Genomic DNA, 21,175 nt, shown 5'->3' on the forward strand with positions numbered 1-21,175 from the left:
ACCACATGCCCCAAAGTGAAGACTTAACTGAAAGCAACTTAAGAAGTGTTCCTGTCTTTAACACTCAGATGTCTGGCTCCCAATGGTGTCCAAACCCCAAATAAATCCGTTTTACCCTGTATAAGCTTATACGGGGTAAATTAATAAATTGTTCACCCTCTATAACACTGATAGAGAGATAGGCACAGCTGTTTGCTCTCTCCCCTCTCCCAGTTATTAATACATACTTTGGGTTTATTAATAAGTAAAAAGTGGTTGTATTAAATACAGAAAGTGGGATTTAAGTGGTTCCAAGTAGTAACAGACAGAACAAAGTAAATTACCAAGTAAATTAAAATAAAACACACAAGTCTAAGTCTAGTACAGTAATAAAACTGAATACAGATAAAATCTCATCCTCAGAGATGTTTCACTAAGTTTCTTTCACAGATCGGACACCTTCCTAGTCTGGGCACAATCCTTTCCCCTGGTACAGCCCTTGTTCCAGCTTAGGTGGTAGCTAGAGGATTTCTCATGATGGCCGCCCCCTTGGTTCTGTTCCAACCACTTATACATCTTTTGCATAAGGCGGGAATCCTTTGTCCCTCTGGGTTCCCACCCTCCTTCTCAATGGAAAAGCACCAGGTTAAAGATGGATTCCAGTTCAGGTGACATCATCACATGTTACTGTAAGACTTCATTACCCACTTGCCAGCACACATGTATATAGGAAGACTTACAAGTAAAACAGAGCCATCTACAGTCAATTGTCCTGGTTGATGGGAGCCATCAAGATTCTAAGCCACCATTAATGGCCCACACTTTGCATAATTACAAGAGGCCCTCAGAGTTATATTTCATATTTCTAGTTTGAGGTACAAGAATAATATATTCATACAAATAAGATGACCACACTCAGCACACAGTAGATTATAAGTTTTGAAATGATATCTTACAAGAGACCTTTTGAATGAAGCATATTTCAGTTACTTTATATGCACACTCATTAGCATATTTGTATAAAATCACGTAGAGTGCAACATCACAACCCAATGATAGTGAGCTTTGGAAGATTTGTCCTGGAGGGGAGCCTAGAGAAGGGTGATGGAATCATAGAAACCACTGTTGAGGTGGTGAGATTTCCCTTAGCATTGCAGCAGAAGGTAACACCACCTCATGGAGGGAGGAGGGTGTAGCCTGTCAGTGTGACAACTGTCCAGGCTGTTAGCTATGAGGCAGTTATGGCTAAGCGGGTGATAGATCCCACCCTAGAGATCATGGAGCTATGTGTCTTAGAGGGGGGCCCAGAGTAGGAACCTGAGGGAGGAATAGTGGGAGAACAGGAATTATTTTCTCACTCATCACATAGGGGAGGATACCCAGGACAGAATGGCTGGTTAAGCATCTGTTCACTCAGGTACTCAACCCATGGCTCAAGTTTTGAGAGGAAACTGTGTAACTGACTTCCCAAGGGAGCAGTCACACAATGGACCTCCTGGGGATAGAGAGAGGGGTGATGGAGGGCACCTCAATCCAGGTTCTGATCCCCTCTATTACCTGTCTCTTCCTAATAACTGGAGCTCTGTCCCCTGGAGAGGTATCCTCAGTATGACAGGAGCTAGGTGAAGGGGTGATATTAGGGGCTTATTCCTTCACCCATTTACTTCCCTGGTCCTTCTCGCATGAACAGAGAGCAACAATACCCGAAGTCCAAAGGTGCAAACAATTCAAAGTTTATTGGGGTGAACTTCCAGCAAGTACGATTCCAGTTTCCTTCCTTAGTGTCCCCCTTCCCAGCTCTGGTACCACAGAGCCTTACCTGTGTCCCTGTTCCCATTCCCCCCTTAGCAAAACATGATTCCAATTCCTGCCCCATTCCCTGTTCCCATTCCCCCCCACACTTCCTGATTGACTGCAGACTATATAGTAAAACTTGAGTTCTGCTTAGCTATACCTTAACCAATCATTTTCCTGAAATTTAACTAACCAATCCTAACATATTGTAACATGATTTTGTAACCAATTACATGCTACCACCTTAATTAGTGTACACGCAGCAAAATTAATTATACAGCAGACAGAAACAATCACAGAACCAGACAGAGATTATACAGACAAACAATAGCAAAGTGGGAACTCTAATGACAAAACAATACAGAAGTGAGGATTTCACAACTACATCTATAAAGACATAAGCACTTCCCAGCTGTGTCTATTGAAAAGTGAGTTCTTACCGAACAGAAAACTATCAAGTTAAACTTTTTTTTACATCCTCTAGGCACTTCCCTTTCTCTGGAGGTAGTAGATCAGATCCCCTTTCTAACAGACCCAGATTTCCTTATTTTAATATGACTAGTTTGAAATGTGAGGACGTGACCATTCGCTTCCCAGCTTATGGCTGCCTCTGCTGCTTAGCCAGAGATCTTAGCCTAAGAACAGGGCCTCAGACTGTCACAGTAAGAGAAGGCCCTTCCACTAGCAAACAGTGATTTTGATTGTTTCTTTCTTTTACACCTCTATAACTAGCTAAGTGATAAGAATACACATGAATTCTTAGAGTCTAGGCCTTTACAGACAGGCCTGAATATCTATATCCTAACAAAAAGAAAAGGAGTACTTGTGGCGCCTTTAAGACTAACAAATTTATTTGAGCGTAAGATTTTGTGAGCTACAGCTCACTTCATTGGATGCATTCAGTGGAAAATACAGTGGGGAGATTTATATACACAGAGAACATGAAACAATGGGTGTTATCATATACTCTCTGTACTGTGTGTATGATAACACCGTTTGTTTCATGTTCTCTGTGTATATAAATCTCCCCACTGTATTTTCCACTGAATGCATCCAATGAAGTGAGCTGTAGCTCATGAAAGCTTACACTCATATAAATTTGTTAGTCTCGAAAATGCCTCAAGTACTCCTTTTCTTTTTGCGAATACAGACTAATATGGCTGCTACTCTGAAATATATCCTAACAGGAAGTCAAGAGTGCTGGGTTTTGTCTGTAGTTCTCTGTTTGATTTTGGCCAAGTCATGTCTCCCTGTAACTCAGTTTACCTATGGATATAATGGGGATATGTTCATAGTGACTTTCCTTTGCTAGCTCTTTTGAAGATCCTTCAATGAAAGGTGCTGCACAGTATGCCAATAGTTAATGACGAGAATTACATATCCCTGATCACTTTGTGATAGCCCTGTGTACCTGAAAAAACTGCTAGTGTCTCCCCTGAGTCACCTTTCTCCAGATCTGTTTGTTTATTATCTACCCATATGTCTACGGTATTTACAAGCTATCAGACCCTGTGGAGACCTAGGCATTATCCCTAGTTTTCTTTCTAATGAACTAGAATTTTTAAATATACACAAATACTCAGAGCAGCCAATTCCTCTCTGATTAGAATCATAGAATATCAGGGTTGGAAGGGACCCCAGAAGGTCATCTAGTCCAACCCCCTGCTCGAAGCAGGACCAATCCCCAACTAAATCATCCCAGCCAGGGCTTTGTCAAGCCTGACCTTAAAAACCTCTAAGGAAGGAGATTCTACCACCTCCCTAGGTAACGCATTCCAGTGTTTCACCACCCTCTTAGTGAAAACGTTTTTCCTAATATCCAATCTAAACCTCCCCCACTGCAACTTGAGACCATTACTCCTCGTTCTGTCATCTGCTACCATTGAGAACAGTCTAGAGCCATCCTCTTTGGAACCCCCTTTCAGGTAGTTGAAAGCAGCTATCAAATCCCCCCTCATTCTTCTCTTCTGCAGGCTAAACAATCCCAGCTCCCTCAGCCTCTCCTCATAACTCATGTGTTCCAGTCCCCTAATCATTTTTGTTGCCCTTCGCTGGACTCTCTCCACATCCTTCTTGTAGTGTGGGGCCCAAAACTGGACACAGGACTCCAGATGAGGCCTCACCAATGTCGAATAGAGGGGAACGATCACGTCCCTCGATCTGCTCGCTATGCCCCTACTTATACATCCCAAAATGCCATTGGCCTTCTTGGCAACAAGGGCACACTGCTGACTCATATCCAGCTTCTCGTCCACTCTTACCCCTAGGTCCTTTTCCGCAGAACTGCTGCCTAGCCATTCGGTCCCTAGTCTGTAGCTGTGCATTGGGTTCTTCCGTCCTAAGTGCAGGACCCTGCACTTATCCTTATTGAACCTCATCAGATTTCCTTTGGCCCAATCTTCCAATTTGTCTAGGTCCTTCTGTATCCTATCCCTCCCCTCCAGCGTATCTACCACTCCTCCCAGTTTAGTATAATCCGCAAATTTGCTGAGAGTGCTATCCACACCATCCTCCAGATCATTTATGAAGATATTGAACAAAACCGGCCCCAGGACCGACCCTTGGGGCACTCCACTTGATACCGGCAGCCAACTAGACATGGAGCCATTGATCACTACCCGTTGAGCCCGACAATCTAGCCAGCTTTCTACCCACCTTATAGTGCATTCATCCAGCCCATACTTCCTTAACTTGCTGACAAGAATACTGTGGGAGACCCGTGTCAAAAGCTTTGCTAAAGTCAAGAAACAATACATCCACTGCTTTCCCTTCATCCACAGAACCAGTAATCTCATCATAAAAGGCGATTAGATTAGATTCAACACAGAGCCCAAGAGTTCTCATCTCCCTTTGGGAAGGTCCCTTAATTACTGTTTACTGCTAAAGATGGATAAAGAGCACAGAAGCAGAGACATGGAAAGAGAGAGATTGGCTAGAATCTCTCTGGTCTCGAGCCTGTTTGCGTGCTTCTCCACTAGAGGCTTAGCAAACTCCCATGGGATTGCACAGAGCTCTATTATAAACAGTGCACACCGCCATTTCAGCTCTCAGCATGGGATGCTCCTGCAGATGCTGGGGTGAGAGAGGTGTAGGACACGGCTACCTGAGGGAAGACACTTCTGTCTCAGCATTCACGGGTACCCATCTCTTGCTGAGGAGCTCCCCTCTCAACAAACCCAGGGAAACATGTGCATGGCGCAATAGACAGTAAGTCTGGGGTCCTTTCCCCTCTGCACAGCCATTAAATATCCCAGGTCCCCTGCCAGAGCTGATGAGTTTGCTCCACTCTCATGGGCCAATTTGTCCCTCACTGCTGTTTCCCCGCCCCCAGGCTGTCTGATGGGCTCTATCCCGGAGGTGGCTGTATTTCAGTGGGCACAGAATATCCTTCAGGATCACAGGCATTAGTAGATGTACACTACAAGGCTAAATTCAAAGGCCCTGGCCTGTATTTTGCTCAGGCCGCACTGAAGCCAAACTTCCCTTTGAGTAAGAGCAGAGGAGAGATCTCAGAAGCCAGCTGTGTGTTAATGCACTGACCCTGTCACCTCCTCCCCTTGCATTTTAAGGTTCTGGCTGTTAACAGGATGACTTTTACCTGATTTTTGTATGCTGGGAAGTATGGAGGTGCTCGGGCTCCTCACTAGAAAAATTATAAGACTTTTTCAACATGGCAAGACATCGTCTCTCCTAGCTCCATTTGAGTATCGGCTGAACTGTTAGGTCGGAAACTTGGAAAAAAAAACAATTCAGCCAGAAGCAGACACCCATTGAGGGATATTTAAGACCAAATGATAAAAGTTTGGCAAAACTTATAAGCAACTGAAAATGAAGTCTTCTCGGTTAAGGTGTCAGACAACCTTCACTTACAGTGGGGCCACCAGAACTAGTTACAGGGGCCAATCTGTTTTTAAATCCCATTCAGCTAAGCCACTTCAATGTAACCACTCTGCCAGTCTTAGGGTTGTCAACATACTTTATCTGTAGTGATTTTCTATTTGCTTCCAGGTAAGTGATGAAAATATTGAACAGCATTGGGCCCAGAAATGATCTCTGCACAACCTCATTAGAAACGCCTCCTGCCCCTCCGGTGACAATGGCCCTTTGACAACAGCTTTCTGAGATCTGTCAGTTAGGCAGTTTTTTGTCCATTTTACATACGCTCTACTGATATTGAGTAGTGTTCATTTTTTATCTGAATGTTTTCCCCTAGTAAATCAAATGCTTTAGAGAAATCAAACTTTATGCAATTGAGTGATCCCCTTGATCAACCAAACCTGTACTCTCATTAAGGGATGAACATGTTAATCAACTCTGTTGTTGATTGGCATTAATTATATTCCTAGACTTTTTTTTAAACTAATTCCAGACCAGCTTTTCCATTGTTTTCTAATCTTGTCAAGTCTTTTTTTAAACCTTTCCCTTTCTTTTTTAATAGTTTACGTTTAACACGGAACTGCCCTGTATGTGCCTCTCTTTTTTTGGCTCTGCTGCTGCCTGATTGTTTATTTCTGGTTCCGAATGAGATTTGTGGTGGATTGGTCAGTTCATAACCCTGGTGTCCATATCTCTAAGGTTCTACTGTTGATGCTCTTTTACTTCCTCCTTGACTGCTAATGGACTGGAAAGTATTTCATTACCTGACTTGATATGAGTACCTCATACTGCTTCTTTCCAAATGCAGAACGAATATATTTATTGAAGAAATCTAACTTTTGTGAAACATTAACATGTTTCCTTTCTCCCACTAGGAATTGGCCTAAACCTTTTCTAGGATTTCTTTTGTTCTTAATAATAGAATCATAAAATCATAGAATATCAGGGTTGGAAGGGACCTCAGGAGCTCATCTAGTCCAACCCCCTGCTCAAATCAGGACCAATCCCCAACTAAATCATCCCAGCCAGGGCTTTGTCAAGCCTGACCTTAAAAACTTTGAAGGAAGGAGAGTCCACCACCTCCCTAGGTAACGCATTACAGTGTTTCACCACTCTCCTAGTGAAAAAGTTTTTCCTTATATCCAGACTAAACCTCCCCCACTGCAACTTGAGACCATTACTCCTCGTTCTGTCATCTGCTACCATTGGGAACAGTTTAGATCCATTCTCTTTGGAACCCCCTTTCAGGTAGTTGAAAGCAGCTATCAAATCCCCCCTCACTCTTCTCTTCTGCAGACTAAACAATTCCAGTTCCCTCAGCCTCTCCTCATAAGTCATGTGTTCTAGTCCCCTAATCATTTTTCTTGCTTTCCGTTTTCCAATTTTTCCACATCCTTCTTGTAGTGTGGGGCACAAAACTGGACACAGTACTCCAGATGAGGCCTCACCAATGTTGAATAGAGGGGAACAATCACGTCCCTCGATCTGCTGGCAATGAACAACCTCCTTTGTGATTCTGAGACCTGCCACACATGGATTTTTCCCTCATGCCTTTAATGTCCATGATCAATTTTCACAACTTCAATTTCATATTATTTGATATTCATTTACCTTTTCCCCATGAGTTATATATTGCTCTTCTCCCTCACACCCTCCCCACACAAAAAATGTTTTTGCTTTGTCACTGAACCAGGTGTTTATCCAAAGCTGTCCACTTTTTTGACTACAGAATTTTGACTTTCTAGCTATCCAATAAGTGCTTCTTATAGAATTCCAATTTTCCCTCCCCAGTTTTCTGTCTATTTTTTCCTCCCAATAAGTTTTTCCGACATTTTGCCTCAGCTTTGAGGAACTAGCTCTTGTGAAACACTAAGTGTCTACAGATATTATTGTTTGGGAATAGTTCTCTGTTTGACCATTTGAATGTAATCAGCTCCATTTTTTATTTTCCTCTCCTCTATCACACACCCCCTTCTTTGTCTCTTCTCTAAACTAGATAGTTCCAGACTTTTCACTCTGTCCACATCTCACAGCCTCCCCCATTCTCCCAGCCTCTTGGAAACTCCCTTTCTATCTGCAATATCCTTTAGAGAGACGAGATAACCAAAACTGAGGGCATGTCCAGAGCAAGTTATTCTCTATCCAATTCCATAGGCATCCAATTATTGCTTTTGTTTTGGCCACTTTTGTGCATGAGCAGGTGTTTCCATTGAGCTGCGATCAGTGATGCCAGGTCTTTTTAATGAGGTATGTTCTAGCTGGGATATTTCCCCCAGTATATGTCTGCACACAGGTTGTTGTTTTTTTTTCTAATCTCAAATTTTGAGCAACTGGGTAAATGGGGATCTCCCTACATAATGTATTCTCTAGCCTGAGTTTCTCTACATTAAGGAGCAATGACGGATAACCAGTTTCCATACTCATGTTTCCTGCTGGTGCCTATTAAGGGTTCCCACACCACTTTGTGTAGGAATTATTGATGCACGGAGCACCATCAAATATGGAAGTGGCATTATTAGGGTCAGTTTTTCATAATCCATTTCTCTGAATAATGAAAATGTCACTTCCCCGAGACCAGCCTCCAGTTGTGCATGTATTGTCTTATATTCACATTGTCTCTCCACCTAGGAATTTGTACTGCGACCATCACCTGGCACCCTGGGCACATACAGAAAGTCCAGTGAATGTACATTACATGCAGAAGACACGGTTCTGCCTTAGAGTGGGGCACCTTCTCCCCTACTCCATGTCAGATTCCAACACAACTGTCTTCACCAACCCCTCCACCTTCATCCTGCTGGGCATTTCTGTCCTGGAGGTGGCCAATGTCTGGATCTCCATCCCCTTCTGCATCACATATGCAATAGGCATCTTGGGGGATTTCACCATCCTGTTCATTGTGAAGAGGGAGACGAGCCTCCATCGGCCCCTGTACTATTTCCTCTGCATGCTGGCTGTCACTGACGTGGCCCTATGCACATGCACAATTCCCAAAATGCTGAGCATCTTCTGGTTGAATTCCAGGGAGATTGATTTTAGTGCCTGCCTCACCCAGATGTACTTTATTCACTGCTTCACAGTGATGGAGTCTGGGATCTTTGTGGCCATGGCTTTTGATCACTACGTGGCCATCTGTCATCCCTTGAGACAATCCACCACCCTGACAAACTCTGTGGTGGCCAAGGTCGGTCTGGCTGTGGTGCTGTGTGGAGACATGCTTGTACTGCCTTATCTCTTCCTGGCGAGGCAGTGGCCATATTGCAGAACCAACATCATCCCCCACTCGTACTGCAAGCACATGGCCATGGTGAAGCTGGCCTGCGGTGACATCCGCATCAGTATTTATTACGGCCTCTTTCTGGTATTCTTTGTGACCGGTGTGGATGTGTTTTTTATTGCCATGTCCTATATCCAGACCCTCAGGGCCATCTTCAGCCTCCTCCCAAAGACACCCGGATCAAGACTTTTGGGACCTGCACCTCACACCTCTGTGCCATCTTAGCCTTTTACATCCCAGGTCTTTTCTCCTTATTCACACAGCGTTTTGGGCAGAATGTGCCCTTGCATTTCCACATTCTCATGGCCAATGTGTACCTCCTGGTGCCCCCCATGCTGAATGCCATCATCTAAGGGGTGAGGACGAAACAGATCCAAGACAGGCTGCTCCATCTCTTTACTCATAAAGGGACTTAAAAGTTTCCTCCTGGTGCTCTGGCTCTCATACTAATATCTGTGCAGAGCTGGCTGGTAACGTGGTGCTAATTCCTCTTCCCCGAGTCACTTATTAGACAGTCAAAAAAACATTAAATCCTTTCCTGGCCTTTCTGTGGTGTGTCAGTGTGGTAAACTGGGGAATCATTCTGTGTTCAACTCCTTAAGTCATCGGGATGCCACCTTTCTAATTTCTGTTAAATGTACCCTGAGGCTCTGCCCTCTGCACAATTCCTTCCTCCAGTGCCCAGCCCCTGGTCCACATCTCACCTCGGGTTCAGGTACTCACCAGAGACTGCTTATCACACAAAAAAAACACTAACCCAGGAACCAATCCCTGCAACACACCCTGTTGCCAACTCTGTCCGCATATCTATTCAAGGGACACCATCATCGGACCTAACCACATCAACCACACCATCATGGGCTCATTCACCTGCATATTTACCAATATGATATATGCCATCATGTGCCAGCAATGCCCCTCTGACATGTACATTGGCCAAACCAGACAGTATCTATGCAAAGGAATAAATAGAGACAAATCTGACATCAGGAATCATAACATTGAAAAACCAGTAGGAGCACACTTTAATCTCCCTGGTCACTCAATAACAAACCTAAAAGTGGCAATTCTTCAACAAAAAATCTTTAAACCAGACTCCAACGTGAAACTGCAAAACTATGGCTGAGATGCCTTCTCTAGCTGATGATTTTCAACAAACACAGGCATCTATTGTGAAAAAACACCATGCTTAATCATGGTAGGAAGCAGGGTTCCCATTTTACCGCTGGGAAGAAAGAGGCTAACTGTACAGCTGGCACGTGTCTCCCCAAAACCATTCCTCTAATCCCCAACCAATAAAAACAGAGAACTCCAGAAGGTGCTATCATTGTAATTCCACTGATCACCTGAGCAATAAATACCCTATGCTGGGAGGAAGCAGGCATCCCATATGAATACGGCAACCATGAGCACAGAAGCCCCCATGTGCCTGTCATTTATCATAGGGGTTTGTAAAGTTAGCCTCTGTATAACCAGGCATGAAGCACATAAAGGCTGTCAGCATTAATTGCAGGAAACACCTTGGGTGGGAAGATACAGGGGCAGAGATGTGTGTGGTTAGGCAGATTACAGTGCCAGAAGGTAACATACTGCCAGGGCAGATTTCAGAGGGTTTTTTTTAGTAGGAGGTTACAAAATCCTTGTGCCTTTGGATAAAGTGCACATAGAAACCAAGTGTTTGGAAGCTGTATTATCAGTGGGGTAGTAGATAATAACCCTACTGATATGCTAATTGCAAAGATTTCTTCCATGTAGCTGTTAAGGGGTCTGCCAGCAGCAAGAAGAAGCATTCTGCTAGGACTCAGACAGAAACAGGAAAGTCCCAGGAACAGCTGAGCGAATGGGAGAAAGTCTTCTTGCTTCCTCTGCAGCAGGGAGAAACTGCATATTTCCATGGTTTCAGGTCTGGGGGTAGTTGAGACCAACTTCTGCCCTGCAGCTGAGGATGGTGTCTGTTCAGAGAGGGAGGAGACTATATTGCCAATCTGTGAGAAGTCTGTTTCAGCTGTTAGTTGCAAGCCTGTCACAGCTAAACCAAGGATAGATCCTGTTCTCGGGAGCATAGGGAGGTGTGTCCCAGAGGGGAGCCCAGAGAAGGGTGATGGAATCTTAGCCACAAGTGACAGGGTGGGTAAGAACTCCCTTAACTATGCACCAGAAGGTAACACCAGGTCAAGAAGGGCATGGGGAGTGGAACTTGCAGGTGAGAAAACTGTCCAGGCTCTTAGCTGTGAGCCCTTTATGGATGAGCAGCAGGTAGATTGCAATCTAGACTAGAGAGCATAGAGATGTGTGTCCTAGAGGGGGCCTGAGAGAAGGAAACTGTGGGAGGAATAATGGGAGAACAGGAATGTATCCTCACTGATCATTTGGGGGAGGATATCCAGGACAGAATGGATGATTCAGCATCTGTGCATCCAGGAATCCAACCTCTGATTCATGCTTTGAGAGGGAACCGTGTAACAGACCTCTGAGATGGGAGCAATCACACAACTGACCTCTCGGGGATGAAGAAAGGGGTAACAGAGGTGTATCTCAATCCAGGTCCTGATTTTTCAGGAGTTTGTTCCTGATGTGCTTGTGAAAACTAACTCAGTCTCTTTAAGACAGTCTATAGAAGTTCGAGCTAGTGAACAGGAGCAGCTAACAGGGGTGTTTTGCAAGGGATTTCTGCAGGTGAAAGAGGACAATTATGTGACCCTTAGAGTAAGTTTGTTGTCGTGTGTGTGTGTGTGTGTGTGTGGTGTTCTTGCTGCTGGACTGAAATATACTGTGTTGTCTGTTTGTTTGGGGAACCATGTGTGGACCATGTGGGTGCTATGCCTAGAAGCCTGCTAGGCAAGGCAGACAGCTGAGAGCTTCTTAACAAGGCTTTGATCCCTAAACCCTTTAGCACCCATCAACCCTTAACCAGGGGCAGCTAACAGGAGAATTTTGTGAGTGACTATAGAGGTGAGAGTGTGGGGGTGGGGGCTTGAAATACTTAATATTCCTTAAACATATTTAAATTAGAAGCAAAAAAAACACCCCCTGATAAAAACAAAACAAACAAGGAATAAGCTTCAGAAGTAAAAAGAGAATGCAGGCAGAAGTCCAGCGATTGAGTGGGAGCTATCCAGTTTCTTATACCCAATGCAGCATGTATGATTACCTGCCCTATGGGCAGGTGGCCTACATATGTATTCAGTGCAAGGAGTTCCTGGCCCTCAGAGACCATGTATGGGCTTTGGAGACCAGAGTGGATGAACTGGAGGAGCTAAGGGAGACAGAGAGGTACATAGATGAGACTTTACAGGACACAGTAAAATGGTCCTGCCCCCGGTCTGTGCTGTTGAGGAGGATGAAACTCTCAGGGAAGGAGAACATCCAAGTGGAGCAGAGGCAAATCATTCCATCATTGGGACCATCCTTCCAGATGGTATGCTAAATGCTGCATTGGGGGGCTGTGTTGGTAAATATCTGAATGTCTGTTGCAGGGAGAGTTTGTCAGTTTGACTGTGTGCTTGATTATTTGAAAAGTGTGAATTGGGAGTGCCTTGTTCCAGGTGAGCCTTGAGTGGGTCTGACTGTTATAAAAAGCTTTTCAGCTGCTAACCAGAGGAGCGGCAAACAGAGAGAGTTTGCCTGGGAGTTCACCTGGGGAGAGCCAAGTGAGGCTAACATGTTGCAGGCTTCTCTGAGTAGTTACTACAACTCGTGAGGAAGCTCTTAGAAGGAAGGTAATATGGATGGGGAGTGTTCAGCTGTTGTGAACTACACTGGATGTGCCATGTTTGTCTTTCTTCCACAGGACAGAAGCGACTTTGTACAAAGTGCAAGCTGGTCTCCATATTAGAAGAGAAGGTTCAAGGTCTGGAGAAACAAGTATCAACCCTGCGTTGCATAACAGAAACTGAAGATTTCCTGCACAGATGTCAGGATAGGCTTCTACGGACACAATGTTCTGAAGACTCAGAGCAGGCTGCACTGCGGGGACAGAAGGACGGTGAAGAAATTTGGCAGCATGTGACCTCCAGAAGAAGAAAGGGGAGCGTCCATGTACCAGCAGCACAGATACAGGTAAGCAACTGTTCTCATGTTCTTCCCACAGGTACTAATGCGGAGAGTGGATTAGATGATACATCTGAGGGAAGGGAACAGGAGACTCCTCCGATTGGAAGGCATGAGATGCACTGTCCTAAGGATGCGGTTCCACGACCACCGCTCCCAAGAGGAGGAGGCGAGTGGTGGTTGTCGGGGACTCTCTCCTCAGGGGGACTGAGTCATATATCTGCCGCCCCGACCAGGAAAACCGAGAAGTCTGCTGCTTGCCAAGAGCTAGGATTCACAATGTGACGGAGAGACTGCTAAGACTCATCAAGCCCTCAGATCACTATCCCTTCCTGCTTCTCCGCGTGGGCACCAATGATACTGACAAGAATGACCTTGAGTGGATCACTGCAGACTCCGTGGCTCTGGAAAGGAGGAAAAAGAAATTTGAGGTGCAAGTCGTGTTCTCGTCCATCCTCCCAATGGAAGGAAAAGGCCTGGATAGAGACAGTAGAATCGTGGAAGTCAACGAATGGATATGCAGGTGGTGTCGGAGAGAAGGCTTTGGATTCTTTGACCATGGGATGGTGTTCCAAGAAGGAAGAGTGCTAGCCAGAGACGGGCTCCACCTAACGAAGAGAGGGAAGAATATCTTTGCAAGCAGGCTGGCTAACCTAGTGAGGAGGGCTTTAAACTAGGTTCACCGTGGGAAGGATACCAAAGCCCTGAGGTAAGAGGGGAAGTGGGATACTAGGAGGAAGCATGAGCAGGAGAGCATGAAAGGGGAGGGCTCCTGCCTCATACTGAGAAAGAGGGATGATCAGCGAGTTATCTCAAGTGCCTATACACAAATGCAAGAAATCTGGGAAAGAAGCAGGGAGAACTGGAAGTCCTGGCACAGTCAAGGAATTAGAATGTGATTGGAATAACAGAGACCTGGTGGGATAACTCACAGGACAGGAGTACTGTCGTGGATGGATATAAGCTGTTCAGGAAGGACAGGCAGGGCAGAAAAGGTGGGGGAGTTGCACTGTATGTAAGGGAGCAGTATGACTGCTCAGAGCTCCACTGTGAAACTGCAGAAAAACCTGAGTGTCTCTGGATTAAGTTTAGAAGTGTGAGCAACAAGGGTGATGTCATGTTGGGAGTCTGCTCTAGACCATCGGACCAGGGGGAAGAGGTGGACAAGGCTTTCTTCCGGCAACTAACAGAAGTTACTAGATCACAGGCCCTGGTTCTCATGGGAGACTTCAATCACCCTGATATCTGCTGGGAGAGCAATACAGTGGTGCACAGACAATCCAGGAAGTTTTTGGAAACTATAGGGGACAATTTCCTGGTGGAAGTGCTGGAGGAACCAACAAGGGGCAGAGCACTTCTTGACCTGCTACTCACAAACCGGGAAGAACTAGTAGGGGAAGCAAAAGTGGATGGGAACCTGGGAGGCAGGTGGTTACCTAGGGAGGTGGTGGAATCTCCTCTCTTAGAAGTTTTTAAGGTCAGGCTTGACAAAGCCCTGGCTGGGATGATTTAGTTGGGGATTGGTCCTACTTTGAGCAGGGGGTTGGACTAGATGACCTCCTGAGGTGCCTTCCAACCCTGATATTCTATGATTAAATAAACAGCTAAACACTATGGCTGCAAAAACAGGTTTCCACACAGCTCAGTCTTCAGCCTTGTCTTGGTTGTTTACCAGGGACCACACAGTGCCTAGAACTCTACAGGGTGCACCCTCGAAGGCCCTGATTAGGACATTTTGGTACCAGCGCACTGGAAATAATAAATAATAATAATCTCAATTTAATACATGGAGAGGTTGTGGCTCAGAGTGTGAATCTGACTTGCCCAAGGTCTCGCAGTGAATCTGTGGCAGAGCTGGGACTCTTCAATCCCAGCTCACTGGTCTCTGATGATTCTTTATCTCTAGTTAAATTATTTGGGCTTAAACTTTAGTTGGTGGAAGTAGGTGCAGCCCCACTGAAATCAGGGGAGATCCCCTCACTAGAGAAAGCAACGGAGATCATGCACCAGGCCTCTGTGCTGGTGCATGGACCATACGTGTCAGGTCTAAGAGAGTCCTGGCAGTAGTGAGCAATAGTCTGTGTCAGTGGTGCCCATATGTCACCGTGCCTCAGTGGGACACAGCTGAGGATGCCAGATTCAGGCAAACTGTTGAGAAATGGGGCAGCCTCACCCTAGACTGGTGGTTGTTCTCTCATTAGATTCTACCAGTCCAGCAACAAACGGGGGTGGCAAGTTTGTAGAAATTGTAGTGGTGCCCAGAATGCCCAGAGCCTGCCCCCCTCCAAGCTCTCCCCACCAACTTCCTTAGGCTCTGGGAGGGAGTTTGGCTGGGGGAGGGAGTCTGGGGTGCATGCTCTGGGTGGGAGTTTGGGTGCAGGGTGGGTGAAGGGCTGGGATGGAATTGGGGTGCAGGCTCTGGGCTGGGGGGGGAATTGAGGCGCACAAGCGGTGCAGGCTCTGGGAGGGAGTTTGGGTGCAGAAGCGGTGAGAGATCAGGCTCTGGGTGGGCGTTTAGGTCGGGGAGGGGTTCTGCGGTGCAGGCTCCAGGAGAGAATTTGGGTGCTGGGTGCAGGCTTTGGGTAGAGGGTGGAGATGCAGGAGGGGGTAAGGGGTGCAGGCTCTGGGAGGGAGTTTGGGTGCAAGAGGGGTGGGAGGGGTGGGGGTGCAGGTGGGAATTTGGCAGTGGGAGGGAGTGTAGGGGGAGCGAGTGGGGGTGCAGGATGGAGTTTGGAGGGTGCAGGAGGTGTGGGGGGAGGGGATGTGGGTACAGGCTCTGGAAGAGGGTGGGGGGTTCGGTGCTTACCTGGAGCACCTCTTCCGGCAGCGGGTCTTAGGTAGGGTGGGCCGGGGGTCTCCATGCACCGCTGCCCCCAGGCACCTTCCCCGCAGCTTCCCGCTGGCTGCAGGAGTGCTCAGAGCAGGGGCAGAACGGGGAGACACAGCCGCCCCCGGACTGCAGGGACGGGCCAGCAGCCACCTGCAGCGAGCGTGCAGGAAGCCGCTCAGCTCCACTGCGCTGCTGGTGATGGCAGCTGGGGCATCCTGGGCCACGTTAAATCGCCCAGGGGCGGCAGGTGGGCTAGGGGGACACCCCGGGAAATGTGCAGGGGGTGGCAGGTGGGGCCAGGACAGAGATTCAGTCCCAAACTTTGCTGGAGCCAGGGCCAGGAATATTCCTGGTGCCTGGGCACCACGGGCCCATATAACTCGCCGCCTCTGGCAACAAATGTTAACTTCTGTCTCACCACACTGATTAACTGGAAGCCACAATTGCAGTCTCCTGAGGTATCCCAGCACTCGGCTCACCACCAAAGATACTGGACTCCATGATGAGTGGTCAGATTCACCACGTATAGACTCATTCTAACCTCAAGAGATCAACCACTTAGCCAGGTCAATATATAACTCAGATCTTACCCAATAATCGTGACACTGCCAATCCCTTAGCAATTAAATATTAAAGCATTAAAAATAAAATAAAAGAAGAAGAGCTATAAATGGTTGAGAGATCAGATACATCCAAGTGATGTTTCAGTGTTCAGAGATCAGGACCACAGCAGTGAAGGAATAAACTGCTCACTTGCAAAAGTCTCTCTGGAATCACCCAAACAGGTTGGGGATCATTAGTCCTTCTTCAGAACTTCCTTGATAGAAATCCAAACCAGAGAACTGAAGGAGGATATTTAGACAAGGTGGGGATGTCTCAGAGGTCCTTTTATATCTTCTGCTCTGTGCATGGAATTATACTGTCCCAAGCAAAGATCACTGTCTCTGTTTGTGGAAAGTTACAGGCCCAAGAGGGTCACCTGAGCATACCACATGTCCTTATATATTTCAGTGCCTCACGAGGGCAGACGTTGCCCGTATTTTTGCTGAGTGTCTTTCTTCGATGGCCCATTGTGAGAGCTAAGTGTCCTTGAAGGGCCATCAACACATAGATGTGTGGCCTTAATATAAATTCTATGTGAGGGGTCTTACCCAAGAATACAACACATGTATAAGATACAAGACTCTGGCCAATATTAATAACTTCAGATACAAAGGTGATACATGCATATAAACAGGATAACCATATTTAGCAAATCATAACTTACCCACTGTAGCCAGACAGCCAGCCCCCGCCCCTCAGACCAGCATTGCTGGAAACACAGGAGGAAGCCGGAACAGGGCACTTAACATATATTCCAGCACAGCCTTTGAAGCTGTGAAAGCACAGGTGTGCTGCTACAATGTGCCTCTGGGAACATATACAACGATTAAGCTCACAGCAGGCAGAGGCCCTGTGACAGACATGGCTCTTAGCCCCTACTAAATAGCGTGATGCGCACACACCAACATCCTAGGTGGGAAAATATTTACCCTGATAAAAGAAATGTCCAGTAGTCGACACTTATTGTTTCTCTCCCTTGCAAGTGTAAACTACTCTTGCGAAAGCTGACGTCGCCCAGACAGACCAGCCTCAATTTGGCATAAGAAAGGAGAAAGAGAATAAAGGAGTACAGAGGTATAAGTAGGGGACCTACAGCACCATGATTTTTAAGTGCTTTTCACGATCTATCTGCTGGTCAGATAAGTGACAGCCTCCTAAGGCTTCTGCAGCTAGAGGGTCCCAAAGCCTTGTCCTTTATTCGTCTTTCCGCGGAATTGAGTGACCGATCCTGGCTTGGCACCGGTGGAATCGAGAGATGCAAGGAGGGTAAGAAGCACCCACACCTGATCTCCTATCTTTAGTGTACACATATTTTGAAATAGAGCTCTATACTTTGTTTTCTTTCTTTGGGATTGTGGCTTCAGTTTTGTAACTTGTTTGTGTGTGTAACATCTCTACATTTAAATAAGTAGGCACTAGCAATTTTGTAACCACATGATTAGAATCTAGCTTAATAAATTTTTGGTAACCATTTATGCATAAGCCTGACTTGTTTTCTCTGGTTTACTGTAAAGCAGCCAACACAATTAAAGAACCTCAGCCGTTTTGGCTCTAAAGCCTGGCCATTAGGTGAGAGTACTAAGAGCCTAGCATTGAGTTGTGCCGCCTCCACGGGGCAAACTCTTGGGGCACCTGTCAGTCAATCCTGGCTGCCCGCTGCGAAGGAGCTCTGAGCTCTAGCAGTTAAAGTCACGGGTGTGGAGAGGCTCTTAGTGCTGCCATTGGGGCACCTGTCAGTCAGTATTGACTGCCCGCTGCGAAGGAGCTCTGAGCTCTAGCAGTTAAAGTCACGGGTGGTTAGGACCTTGGGGCATCCGTCAGCCTAGCCTGGGCTGCCCGCCGCGAAGGGACAGTGAGTCCTAGCGGTTAAAGTCACGGATGGTATAAACGGGCATAGCTGGCACCTCACCAAACATCCTTGGCCGTCGGCTAACACCCACTGACACCTGACAGGACATACTTTGTACAACATTTGTTGCAATTGTATAACCGTGGTAGGAACCATGGTAGCAATGATAAAAATGGTCATATTCAATCATACAGCATCACACCATGTTCTCCTCCCACCATGGTGCAAGAGCTGCTACCCACCTAAGCAAGGGGCATTGCCTGGGTTCTAGCAGGGCAAGCAGCTGGGACACTAGACCCACTAGAGGATGCGAAGAACAGATAAAAAACTGTTTTTCTGCAGGTTTCAGAGCAGCAGCCGTCTTAGTCTGTATTGACAAAAAGAAAAGGAGTACTTGTGGCACCTTGGAGACTACCAAATTTATTTGAGCATAAGCTTTCTGCAGGGACCCTGCTCCTTAGACAAAGACAGGAGGAAAGAGTTCTTGAAAAGTGAAAGGTGGACATCCGTGAACTAGACTGTTTCCTCCAATGTAGCCAGCTAGTCCCCTTGGCTTTGAACCTTAACTTCTGTTTGTCTAAAGCATCTTCCAAAAAGGCTTCCAGGCTAGATCCACAAAGGCTCTTGGGAAAATATTGTATGTAGGTGCTAATGCCTTTCTCAAACCCCGGCTCAGCTGCTGTCTAACCCTGAAGGCGCCGCAGATTCCACCAGTAGCCGGCACAAAGCAACCTGGGGGCTGACGCTGCTCCCCAGCTAACGAGCTGCTCAGAGTCTTCGCTCAGGCCTCAATTCCGCTGGGGGTCTCCAACGTGCTGTTCCCCTGCCCATCCCCCCTGCAGGCCTGATCCGTTAGGCATCCTCAGATCATGCCTCCTGCGTGAGGCCTTGCAGTTCGGGAATGTGTGTATGGACAAGTGTGTCCGTGTGTGTCCGTGTGTGCGTGCACCTGTGTTTGTGCACGTGTATCGCTCTGAGTGCGCGTGTGGGTATGCGTGTGTTAACATGCCCATGTGTGTATGTATTTGCACCCCCAGAATATCCCATAGACCAGTCGCTTAGCACCCTCACGTGGAATGTCGGAGACCCAGATTCCAATCCCTAATCCACTAAAAGTTTTTTGTACTAAGTTGTACAGCTGCAGCCGGAGGCACTGAGGGCCCCACCTGAAATTCTCATTTCCTGCTGCTCAGGGCGCTCACGTGGGGTGTGGGAGACCTGTCTTCAAGTCCCTACTCCAAATGCGGTAGAGCAGAGATTTTGGATCTGGGTCTCCCACGTCTCTCGGGTCACCCACAAGAAAACTCTGACCTGTTCTAGGCATCTCGCTCTCGGAGAGGTCTCACAGCTGACAGTCCCATGTAGAAATAGCCTCCTCTCATCAGCTGGACTCCTGGAGTCACACATCAGTGGGAGTTAGGTACTTAAGGACCTTAGTGAACCATGAGAAAAAACCCACTGGATGATGATTCCCCATGGACATCGCCTTGCTGAGATCTATCAATTAGCCAGTTCTCACTCCATCTAATGAATGCTCTAATGACACTGTCTAGTGCTAGTCTATTAATCTGAATGTCATGTGGAATGAGGTCAAACAACTGGCAATGGCCTAAATGTGGACAAATTAGAGAGAGTCCAGCGGAGGGCAACGAAAATTATTAGGGGGCTGGGGCACATGATTTACGAGGAGAAGCTGAGGGAACTTGGATTATTTAGTTTGCAGAACAGAAGAGTGGCGGGGGGAGGGCGGATTTGATAGCAGCCTTCAGTTACCTGAAGGGGGATTCCAAAGAGGATGGAGTTAAAGGTGGAGGTTCTGTGTGCACGTGTCTAATTCCACTCAGCCGAATTACTGAGCGGAACTAATGTTCCATACTTTTCAGATGGTATCAACAGCTGGTTGTTTTTTTCATGCTTTCTCCAGGGGGTGGGTTAAGGAGCTTGCGGGCAGGAAGGAATTCCCAAGCGCACTTTCCTGGGTTCTCAGGAAGGTTTTTGCATTTGGGTGGTGGCAGTGATAACAGACCAAGGCCAGGGAATCTGTAACCTTGGGGAGTCTTAAGGCAAGCCTTTAGTGGCAAGTATTTTTAAGGTCTTTTGCAGGCCCCCACCTCCTGCATTCGAAATGTCAGAGCGGGCAAACAGCCTTGACAACTGGCAATCAAGATGGGATGTTTTTTCTCAAAGATCTGCTCTAGTTCAAACGGGAATTAATGAAGAACAGCCCTATGGCTGTGGGATGCAGGAGGTCAGAACAGGGTCCCTCAAGGCCATATAATTTACAAATCTTGCCACACCCTGGGTGCCACATTTTGGGTCTGGGCAGGTTGAAAGGAATACAGGAAATTCAATGCTCAAAGATGATTGTTACTCAATGCCACTGGTAGCAAATGAAGCAGACTGCCTGTGATTATTTGTGCACCCCTACTGCTAAGGAGAGAGAAGATGCCCAGGCTGAGTGGGGAGTGGAGCACTGCCGACCGGAGCCAGAGGGGCCGGGGAGCAGCCCAGGGAGGAGTGAGCTGTGTAATCAGGAAAGCCAAAGGAAATTTGGAGTTGCAGCTAGCAAGAGATGTGAAGGGTAACAAGAAGGGTTTCTACAGGTATGTTAGCAACAAGAAGGTGGTCAGGGAAAGCGTGGGACCCTTACTGAATGTGGGAGACAACCTAGGGACAGACGATGTGGAAGAGACTGAAGTCCTCAATGCTTTTTTTCCTTTGTTCTTCAAAGACAAGGTCAGCTCCCAGACTGCTGCCCTGTGCAACACAGTATGGGGAGGAGGTGAGCAGCCCTCCATGGTGAAAGAACTGGTTGATGACTATTTAGAAAAGATGGACATGCACATAGGGCTGCAATACATCCAAGGGTGCTGAGGGAGTTGCAGAGCCATTGGCCATTATCTTTCAAAATTTGTGG

At 46.8% G+C, this 21,175-nt stretch overlaps 1 pseudogene; it reads left to right on the forward strand.

The window, feature by feature from the left end:
• The first annotated feature begins 8,344 nt into the window (after positions 1 to 8,344).
• Positions 8,345 to 9,342, forward strand: LOC140914361 (olfactory receptor 52E4-like; annotated as a pseudogene).
• The last annotated feature ends 11,833 nt before the right edge of the window (positions 9,343 to 21,175 follow it).

The sequence above is a fragment of the Lepidochelys kempii genome, chromosome 1, assembly GCF_965140285.1.
Source record: "Lepidochelys kempii isolate rLepKem1 chromosome 1, rLepKem1.hap1, whole genome shotgun sequence".
Lineage (NCBI taxonomy): Eukaryota > Metazoa > Chordata > Testudines > Cheloniidae > Lepidochelys > Lepidochelys kempii.